The sequence below is a fragment of the Desmodus rotundus genome, chromosome 7, assembly GCF_022682495.2.
Source record: "Desmodus rotundus isolate HL8 chromosome 7, HLdesRot8A.1, whole genome shotgun sequence".
NCBI lineage: Eukaryota > Metazoa > Chordata > Mammalia > Chiroptera > Phyllostomidae > Desmodus > Desmodus rotundus.
This window is the reverse complement of record NC_071393.1, coordinates 69,415,383-69,426,906: the sequence shown is the minus strand read 5'-3', so window position 1 is coordinate 69,426,906 and position 11,524 is coordinate 69,415,383. Positions and strand designations below refer to the sequence as shown.

The 11,524-nt window shown below is 37.1% G+C and overlaps 1 pseudogene; it reads right to left on the bottom strand.

The window, feature by feature from the left end:
- Positions 1 to 9,550: 9,550 nt before the first annotated feature.
- On the bottom strand, positions 9,551 to 10,040 carry LOC112311962 (S-phase kinase-associated protein 1 pseudogene; annotated as a pseudogene).
- Between the last annotated feature and the right edge of the window lie 1,484 nt (positions 10,041 to 11,524).

Sequence of the window (11,524 nt, the reverse complement as noted above, 5' to 3'; positions counted from 1 at the left end):
TTGAGTGCCAGAAGAAGAGGAAGAACAAAAATTGAAAACTTATTTGAAAAAATAATGAAGGAGAACTTCCCCAACCTGGCAAAGGAAATAAACTTCCAGGAAGTCCAGGAAGCTCAGAGAGTCCCCAAGAAGCTGGACCCAAGGAGGAACACACCAAGGCACATCATAATTACATTACCCAAGATTAAACAGAAGGAGAGAATCTTAAAAGCAGCAAGAAGGAGACAGTTACCTACAAAGGAGTGCCCACAAGACTATCAGCTGATTTCTCAAAAGAGACCTTACAGGCAAGAAGGGGCTGGAAAGAAGTATTCAAAGCCCTGAAAACCAAGGACCTGCATCCAAAATTAGTCTATCCAGTCTATTAGTCTAAAGCTATCATTTAGAATGGAAGGGCAGATAAAGTGCTTCCCAGGTAAGGTCAAGTTAATGGAGTTCATCATCACCAAGCCCTTATTATATGAAATGTTAAAGGGACTTATCTAAGAAATAGAAGAAGATCAAAAACTATAAACAGTAAAATGACAACAAACTAACAACTATCAACAACTGAACCTAAAAAACAAGACAAATACTAAGCAAACAGCTAGAACAGGAACAAAGCCAGAGAAATGGAGATCACATGGAGGGTTATCAGTGGGGAGGAGGAGGAGAAGAATCAGTGGAGGGAAAGGTACAGGGAATAGAAAGCATAGTTGGTAGGCATAAAATAGATGGGGAGAGGTTAAGAATCGTATAGGAAACAGAGAAGCCAAAGAATTTATGTGTATGACCCTTGGACATGAACTAAGTGCGGGGGGGAGAGATGTTGGATGGTGGGGGCGTTCAGGGGGGAGGGGGGATAAAGAGGAGAAAAAATGGGGACAGCTGTAATAGCATAATGAATAAAATATACCTAAAATTTTCTTAATATATATTTAAAAACACACCCATATATCCATAACCCAGATTTTTCTTTGTGAGTATAGGGTAGTTGAAATAGAGTCTTCTGAATGAGTCATAGTCAGTTATCTCCTGTTTATAAAGTTACTGTGGTAACAGATTCTAATAAAATTACTGGCAAGGTAAAAGTTCACAAGTGGCTGTCTCAAATCATTTTGGGGCTGAAAGGTTTACATGTACATGACTAAGTAAAATTTCTCTTACGAATTAATTTCTAGGGTGAAAATTTTGTTTCTAGGTGGAAATCCCTCAGTTTAAAACATTTGTTATTAAAGGGTCATGAACCTACACAGCCCAATAAAAAAATGGAAAAGATAATCTCCAAAGAATAAAAAAGCAATAGATTGTATCCTGATGCTCCCTGAGTAACATTCCTTGTCACACTTACCCAGTAGAGACCTGCTCAGAAAAATAGATTGGCCATAGATCTATTTCTTTTGTGAGCCACCGAATTTACTCTTTCCACATTCATTGTTAAATGGCCTTCTACCTCTGGGAAGCTGTGGATAACAGTGGACCTTTCAGCCCATGTCTTATGTACTATTGTTAGGGGATAGCTGCAGGGAAGCAAGACACCTACTATTCCCAGCACGGCAGTGCAAAGACTTCAGTGCCCCCGAACATCAGGAGGGGAAGCAGCTCCACCCAAGTTTTTGCTGGTAGGCAAGCAAGCCAGCAAGGCATTGCCTGCAGATGGAACAGGAAACCCTTTCAACGTGCACATTATCCCCAGAGAACAAGTAGCTTTGGGTTGAGAACCCCAAGTCCCAAAGTAGATACATTTTGTATAACATACGAATTCCAATTCCAGATTTCTATTCAGCTATCACCAATGATTTAAACTGCATATGTGAGTGAGAAAAGTTTCTAATTCTCTTTGTTACTTTTAGACTAAGAGGAGTTGTTAGTAGGATTTTGACATGGGAGCTTTAAACATCTTGTCGCTTAATGGTACCCTCTGTCTCCTAGGTGTACATGCTGTTGGGTATCATAATTATCAAAGGATCACCAAAAAGAAAGGAATGGCAAGAGCTCATTTGGGCAACTCTCTGCTCTTCAAAATTTTACTTGAATTCAGAAAAATAGCAGTCTATTTTTCTTTGAAATATACAAAGAATGAAAAAATCTTTCAAATAATCAAAAAGCTTCATAATTATTCTTTTTATCCAAATGACCATGGGTAATTTTTTTTTTACTTTTTTTTTATTGATGTTCAAATACAGTTGTCTCCATTTTCCCACCACCACTTTCCCCCGCCTTTCCCACACCCACCTCCCACCCTCAATCCCACCCCCCCCCACTCTGTCCATGGGCCCCTCATACATGTTCCTTTACATCCCCTTCCCTTCTTTCCCACGTTTTCCCTCTCCCCTCTTCCCTGGTTACTGTCAGTTTGTTGTCGATTCCAATGTCTCCAGCTATATTTTGCTTGCCAGTTTGTTTTGTTCATTGGGTTCCACTTATAGGTGAGATCATATAGTATTTGGCTTTCACCTCCTGGCTTACTTCACGTAGCATAATGCTCTCCAGTTCCATCCATGCTGTTGTGAAGAGTAGGAGCTCCTTCTTTCTTTCTGCTGCATAGAATTCCATTGTGTAAATGTATCATAGTTTATTGATCCATTCACTTACCAATGGGCACCTAGGCTGCTTCCAGCACTTGACTGTTGTAAATTGTACTGCTATGAACATTGGGGTGCATAGGTTCTTCTGAATTAGTGTTTCAGGATTCTTAGGGTATAAACCCAGCAGTGGAATTGCCGGGTCAAAAGGCAGTTCCATTTTTAGTTTTCTGAGGAAATTCCATACTGTTTTCCACAGTGGCTGCACCAGTCTGCATTTCCACCAACAGTGCACTAGGGTTCCCTTTTCTCCACAGCCCTGCCAGCACTTACTGTTTGTTGATTTATTAATGATGGCCATTCTGACTGGTGTGAAGTGGTATCTCATTGTGGTTTTAATTTGCATCCCTCGGATGGCTAGTGATGCTGAGCATCCTTTCATATATCTCTGGGCTCTCTGTATGTGATACCATAAAAGTCCTAGTTGAAAATATAGACAGGAAAATCTCAGATATTCCACACTGCAATACTTTCATCAATATGTCCCCTAGAGCTAGGGACATGAAGGGAAGAATAAACAAATGGGACCTCATCAAAATGAAAAGCTTCTGCATGGCTAAAGAAAACATTAGTAAAACGTTTACTGAAGATGGAAGATTTGAACATTGAAGATTTTTTCATTCATTTACTTTTTTATAATGTTGAAAACGAAAAGGGAATCAAATATATGGGAAAATATATTTGCCAATGATATCTCAGACAAGGGTTTGATCTCCAAAATATATAAAGACCTCACACAACTCCACACCAGGAAGACAAACAATCCAATTAAAAAATGGGCAAAGGACCTGAACAGACACTTACTTCTCCAAGGAAGACATAAAAAGTTTCATAATTCTTGAAACAAGTTCTTTATTAATGGATTTTATTTTTTTCAGATTTTAAGACTAAATCTTTAATATTTGCTTAGGGATTTCACCTTAACCTTTTATCTTTGGTTATTTTTGTCTTTTAAGTATTAACTGGCATGTCAAGCTTTGTCACTTCAGAATAATTTAAATTTATTTTTGTAGTACTTTAAGAATGTTGAATAAATGAATTCTGTGGCCCCCAAAACAAATGGATCTGTCATCCCAGAATGGCTGGCACTATGAAAATTGGTTATTATTATATTTGACTTAATTTTTGTATGTAAAAGTAAAATAATATTAATTTTCAAAGCAACTTATGATCCTTAAATAGATCTGCTTTATAACATTTTGTTTTCTACCTCCTTTCTTCTTTCAGAATATGTACTATACATATTAAATTCTATTTCTTTTATCTGCTTTATTGATGATTAGCTGCTCAGTTATCTTCTAAACATTCTTTATCTGAATTTATCAGTTCTAAATTGAACACCATTAAAGAGAGGTACTTATTCTCAAGTTCCTTAACAACTGAGCCCTTTGAAGTCAATGATCATCCCAGGACTAAGTTTATTTCCAGGACTAAGTTTACTGCCCTTTAAAAAATTTTTTTATTAATAATGTTTAGTCTCAGATGTGTTTCTGGCTTTTACTTTTTTATAATGTTGAATCCTCTTGGTTTCTTGGTTCCATGAAGATTTGTCTCATTATTTTCTAGAATTTTGGAGAAAGCAAGCTATAACAATATATAAAAACAATCAGCAATCTTTAAGAAAATAGTATTTATCTTTTTTAGTATTTACAATTTATCATCTAAAGTGGATCTAACTGGGAAGTATCCAAATCTAAGCTCTAGTGAAGAGAACATTATAAGCAATATCATAGGTCAAAAATTACATCAGTTTATTTTAATTGAAATTTGAGCACAGGCTCTTTCCTTACTCTGGCTGTCATTTTCCAAGGGGTAAGGTATTACTGTCCTCATGATGACTCAAGAAATATTAATTCTAGGGGAGTGGTAAGGGGGGAAAGGTAGATGACTGTAATTGAACAACAATAAAGTATTTTTTTTTAATTGGCAAAAAAAGAAGTATTAATTCTAAAGTAAAACAAATGGATTGTTTCTTCCATAAGGTAACATTTTGAAGTATACTGATTGATTTAATCTTATTATTATGAAGTTTATAAAGAAAAAACTGTTGATGAGTTGCAGTTGCTTAATTTCATAAAACTTAAAGTTTAAAGTCATATTTCATTTTTTTAAAAAGGCCAGATCATGATAGCTTTAAGGCTCATTACTGTAAAAGTCACTTAAACTGAGGCCCACAGACCGAAACCAACTTACTGCCATTTTGGTTACCACACATAGACTAAGAAGAGTTTTTCAAAATGAATACTTGCAGTCATTTTGATGTCAGGGAACACTAAATTTGACCCCTTAGTAAGTGAAAAGTTATCCTAAAAAAAAAAAAGAACATGCCTTTCTTCTCATTAGGCATGTATTTTCTTAAATGTTCTTAATTATTACATTTTGAATTTTCTTTTTTAAAGTATACTTTATTGATTATTCCATTACAGTCACCCCGTTACTTTCTCCCTTTTATTCCCCTCCACCCTGCACCCCCCTCCCACCAGCATTACCCCCCGCTTAATTCATGTCCAAGGGTCATACATAAAAGTTCTTTGGCTTCTCTATTTCCTTACGTAGTAAGGGGCAGGGCCCTAGGTATTGGTCAGGGTGGGGCAACCTACTTTGCTGTGTTATGGCACAGTCTGGATGAATCTTTCTTCTTTAATTCCTGTATGGTTGTCAGACTTCCATACAGTTCGATTTTCTGACAGTTCTGGTTGTTTTTTGTTTTTAAATTGTTTTTTCCTTCTTGGGATTGTGCGAGGCAGCAAAGCATATCTACCTACACCATCTTGGCTGAAAGTACTGAATTTTGTTAATAAAACAATTCATTCTCTACATTTTGTTATTTATGCTCTATATAATATCCTCAGTTTTGCCAGTTGGCCTGTAAAACCTAAAATATTTACTATCTGGTTCTTTACGGAAAAAGTTTGCCAGGCATACATTCCATCACCAAATGCTACAATCATACTAATGATAATCAATACATTATCAAGAATATAAATAACATAAATGGAATATACCCCATATTTTGTGGAAAGTCTACTCAAGATATTGCTAATAATTTTCCTAACCTAAAGAATATATCTTCTGCAAATACTATTAAATCTGAGATTGAAATTAAAAGATATTATTTTGATCCATCTCTATCTAAAAAACATGAAAGATATCTCTCTTATGAACTCAACATATGTAACCATGTTCAAGCTCTGCCTGCCTACAAGCTATGTAGCTATTACTGTCATGTGAAGGGAAAATTGCCTGAATATCTGATAGTGGGCACTTTTTGGTTTTCACCTGTAATCCTCACTTAAAATTTAGGCTCTGATATCTCTGGCTCTGAAACCTGCTCCCTCTCAAGCTCTCTCCCATTAGTTTAGTGATCAGATGGTTTTTCTAATCATGTGGTTTGCAAGTTCCCTATGACATATTATTATCACATGTTTCTTCTATTTGCCTCCCTTAGTGCCCATTCTCACTATTTCTTAACAATTGTCAGTAATATTCAAACAGAGACCATGTTCATGGTAAGGCTTGAGAAGTAAAGGGATTTGGGGATATAAGAAGAAGAAAGTTAATATGGGAGAGAGGCACTGGTGGTGAGGTGAAGAAGGAATCTTCAGGGAACAAGAGCTTCCTTCCTCTTACTCCTTTAACTCACCTCTATGCCTCATCTTTGGGCATTTTCGGGTGGTCTAATTTGGCCTTGTTTTCCTTATCCTTAAAATAATAGTTGCACACGTAATCTTAAATAACAAAACACCAGAAATTTTGTTGTTTTATCCACACGATACTAACCAAGAACACTTACCAGTATTTAATTATCTTTGCTAATTATTTTAAAATATATTACCTTCAAATTAAAAAGTGAAAGAAGAAAAGAAAAATGGTTTTATTTGCTTAAAGAACATTCTATTAGTTGAAGAGAAAATTTTTACAGGGACTTTTCTAGGAATAGATATTCATTTAATTTTTATGCAGGGTACTATACTAGGGAGATAATAACTTTAAAGAGAAATAAAGCACAAAGACATTTTTCTTGACTAGCTTAGAGATAAAAATAATTATCTTGTAAAACAACCCAGGACTCATCCGAAGTAAATAGCATAAAATGATTTACTAAAATGAGCATGCTTTGATACTTAATAGGCGTGAGATAAAGGAATGGCCAGAGTACTGTGGCATTCATCAGGGAAACTGGTACTTTCTTCAGGATCTCTGCCTTGCCTGAGGCCCATTCCAGGTGGCCACAGTGAGCAGCATCCAGCGATAAGCTGGCTACCCCATCTGCCTCCAGAACTAGCAGAGGCCAGTGACCCAGGACATGAGAAGCTCTTTTCCTATTAGGCAGATGAGATCAGAAACACTCATCTGATGCCTTACACTTAAGGACTCTAGGGACCTGTCATCTGCCAGCCACTCCACTGTGTAGGCAACGCTAGATTTATAACTTCCCACACAGACCTCAGTGCCTCTCAAATCTCTTTCTGCCTTCTCCCCAATGACTAACTCCACCTTTCACCTCATATCACTTCCAGCCTTTTTTCTCAGACTTTCTCCTGTTTTCCATCTTTTCTTCCAAGTTCTAGTGAATTTCAAAAAAAATTTTTAAGTCCTTGACACTCCTAATTTTAGAAACCTCCTCCACTACATGACTCTCTTCAGACTAGGAAGGAATCAGCCAAGACGTGAAGAGGACCATGTTCAAACACGACCATGGAATTCTAGGGAAGGTGCCTTTCGAGAGAGTGAGTCAAGGTTCAGCAGTGTCCCTTGCTGCAAATGAAGATTAAGAACGTAGGCTTTGACTTAAGAAGGCCTCGGCATGGTTTTTAATCCTTTCTTCCCATTTCTGGTTAATTTCCATGACTTTTCTCTGTCATTGGCACTAGTACTTCTCACTCCACACCATCTTGCTACCTCCAGACTGAAGAGCTGTGTAAGAGGTAGGATGACGACCACAGTCCAGTGATATCATGGAAATCTAAGAAAGGCTTCCTTAACAGAGAGTGTTTAGCATGCTTATTGCTATCTGGACATGGGATTCAATGAGAGGGCTGTGAAGGGTAGGAGGGAGGTGAAATTGAAGAGCTATTTTGGAGATGGGAATGACTTACCATCTGTTGTAGGAGAATAGAAGAGCCCACAGGAGAAATACTGGAGATGCAAAAGAAGATAGGATTGGGGGAGGAGCACTTCTTATGCTGAAGCAAGGTTGGAAAAGCAGAATCTGAAAGAATTCATTAAAATATTACTGGAGAGTTGGAATTAAGAGGGATGGCTCCCAATTCAGCAAAATAGGAAGTGCTATCAGATTACACTTGTTTAGTTGCTTGAATAATTCAAGTAAATTGCCATAGAAATGTATATACTGGCTCAAGAGAGCTGATTAAACATTTTGGCATCTTTTATCTTTCCTTCCTACCAAAATTCCATTGAAATGACAGAAGAGTTATAAAGCCATAATAAATTCATAACAACTTTAGAAAGCAGGGAAGGCTGCCATCAGAAGTGCAAATTTTTGGAAGATCCAGAGCAAATAGGGTAAGATAGATGGCATATCCCAAACAAACCTGCAGCTCCATAGAGATGGAAAAGATCCTCCAACACAAAAGGAACCTGTAAATAAGCCTAGGATTAAAGGCTGCAGGGAACTCAGAGGAACAGGCTATGTGCGTCTGCTTGGCCAGTTAGCAACAGGTGGTAGACCAATAGCACCAGTGGCCTGCTCTCATAGTAGTGGACCTTGGAAATCCAAATACAATGTGGAAGAATCCAGACAGAGACTTTGATGTGATAGGGTCTCCCTGATTAATAAACACCAGAATACAAGAATGTGCCCCCACCCAAAAGACATGCTGTGTGCACAAGCCAGAGTGACATTATGGCCAGCACCCTACAATCATCTTTGCCCTCAGAGCCGGGTGAACACTGTCATTGGAAATACACTTCAGGTAACTACACTCAGTAATCAAGATGCTTGCTTACAAATGTAAACTGGTGACCAAGGACCAAACAGTCAATAACCAGCAAAAGTTCAAATTCAACAAATAAAACAATGTCACCCTTGCGGAAACAAAGTTAACTTGGGAAATAAAAATCTTAAAAATTATTTTATTTAATGTCTTTAGTGACATTCAGGAGCATCATAGCTTATTTTTTAAGGTGCTATGAAAATGAATGATTAGTGATTTTTAAAAAATTACTCAGGCTGAATCACGGAAAGAACAGGCCAAAATCTGTTTAAGAACTGGACGGTTGAATAGACTCATTTTCACATAACACCATGTAAAATGGCAAAGAGGTGAAAAGTATAAGAATTTGTTGCATGTAGTATCCTCTCTTTTTCTTTTTAGGATTGTAAATTTTCATCTTTGTTGCAATCCTTTCTCATTTTCTTTCTCACTCTTGCTTTATATCTTCCAGAAATTTTTTTTTGTTCTTGTGCACTGCCCTCTAACTTTGCAGCATGACTGCAGGTGCCGTTTCAGATGTACGTTTCTACTGCCACTTCGATAGAATGTGGAAAGGGATGAGAATAATGGTTAAGGGTCCCTCAGTTACCTTGAGCCACAGCAACAAGAGGATCTTTTCCACATTGATTGCCTTTTTTTTTCTATTTCAGAAAACTTTTGCAAGTTGTTTTATTTACATTGTCAACTTTTAAAAGGTTGCTAAACTAAAGTTAACTAGACAATAAACTAGGCAGAAATCACTTTACAAAAACAGGGAAAGCCCAAAATGCCACTTTCTATAGAGAGCCCACAATTCAGGTTTACTCAGAACAAAGAGAAAAGAAATTTTCGGTCATTCTGGAAGAAACTCAGCTATAGGTTTGGAGTCTATAGTCACATGACACATGCAATGAGGATGATACTCTGCAGTACAAATTGGTTTCCTGCTGCATTTGTCTATTGTTTGTCTAACATTAACAATTATGAACAGAGCATTACAACTAGTATTTGGAACAATCCTAACAGTGTTACGGTGTCAGGCACAGCATTTCACTTCTCTTCACACCACTGATTCTCTTTGTGTACCTGGGCTTCCTCTCCTTCGGTAAAGTCATTTTTGATGTCGAAGTTCTTGCGAATCTCTTCAGGAGATTTCCCCTCCATCATATTGGCACCAGTCTTGCATGTAACATCAAGCAAACCCTTCATGTCTAAACACTTTGCAACCAGAATAAGTTCAAAATGCATTCCTTGGTCAACCAGCATTCAGGAATTCCTGGTCCCATACATGGATATCATCTGCTCGTTTTTCCTTGTTATCATCATCCTCAGGAGGAGGAGGGTCATCCTTGCGGTGGGGGCACCACTGGATGTCCTTTGTTAATATTGCTGGACTAACATCTGGTAGAGGAACTGATTCTTCATAGAAGACTTCCATTCCCAAGTCTTCTAACATGGTTTTGATAGTCACAGATTGTTTGGCAATTCAACATCAACTTCAGATATCTCCATCAGGACTCTGCAACTTAATTGAAGGCATGGTGCTCAGTCTCAAGGATAGAGTGGGTGGGAGGCTGACAAGAGCAGGGCAGCGTCAGCAGACAACAGGGAAAGACAGAGAACAAGGACACTTCTCCACATTGATCACCTTGGTTTTTTGTTTTGGTGTCTTGTTTTACCTTGCTCCTTTAAATTTGGCTTACTTTTCAGGGTATGGGTAAGAACTCTGTTGCCAGAAAAAAGTGCTCTTCTCAATAAATTGCCTTGTCTACCAGAGAGTCAAAGATTAGTGATGGTCTCTCTCATCCCAAAGAGATTTTATATGTTCAGAGTATTTCTCATTGGGCACCTGCCAGCATTGGACTTTAGAGACAGTCTATCAAGATTAGTAGATACACTGACTCTTTTTTAATAATAAAGTTTCAATTCACCTATAATCTTTATCATATTAGTGATCCCAGGTATTTATAGTGACATCTTTAAATGAAGAACTTGATTGATAGGCAAAAACAATTAATAAAAGCCTTCTATATGTCATTTTACATGTAAGAACTTAATCAAAATATATTATGTAGACTTTAGGTAATGAATTGAAAATAAATATAAATTTATCTTATAGTACATCATTAAGTGTTAAAAATGAGTTCTGGATCAGTTTCTGCAATGAAAACTTCAGGTGGTTCTTATTTGTTATAGTTGTAGTTTACGAAATAATGGTTATTACTTCCTAGGTTAATTAAATGGTGGTTAAAGAATGTACTCTAGATGATTTTAGCTTCTTGCAATTTGTTGTGTCTTGCTTATGGCCCAGCACAATATGAGCTTGGGTAGATGAGCCATATGCACTATAAGGAATGTGTATCTTGAATGAAGAAACAATAATTCAAAAAAATGAGGAGAGACTTAGGAACTTCTGGGACAATTTTAAACATTCCAACATCCAAATCATAGGGGTTCCAGAAGGAAAAGAGGATGAGCAAGAAATTGAAAGCTTATTTGAAAAAACAATGAAGGAAAAATTCCCCAATCTGGTGAAGGAAATAGGCATGCAAGTACAGGAAGCTCAGAGAGTCCCGAAGAAGTTAGACCCAAGGAGGAACACACCAAGACACATCATAATTACATTACCCAAGATTAAAGATAAGGAGAGAATCTTAGAAGAAGCAAGAAGGAGACAGTTACCTATAAAAGTGTTCCCATAAGACTATCAGCTGATTCCTCAAAAGAAATTTTGCAGGAAAGAAGTAGCTGGAAAGAAGTATTCAAAGCCCTGAAAACCAAGGATCTGCATCCAAGATTAGTCTATCCAGTAAAGCTATCATTTAGAACAGAAGGGCAGATAAAGTGCTTCCCAGATAAGGTCAAGTTACAGGATTTCATCATCACCAAGCCTTTATTATATGAAATGTTAAAGGGACTTATCTAAGAAAAAGAAGATGATAAAAAATATAAAGAATAAAATGACAACAAACTCACAACTATCAATAAATGAACCCAAAAACAAACATAAAAACAAAGTAAGCA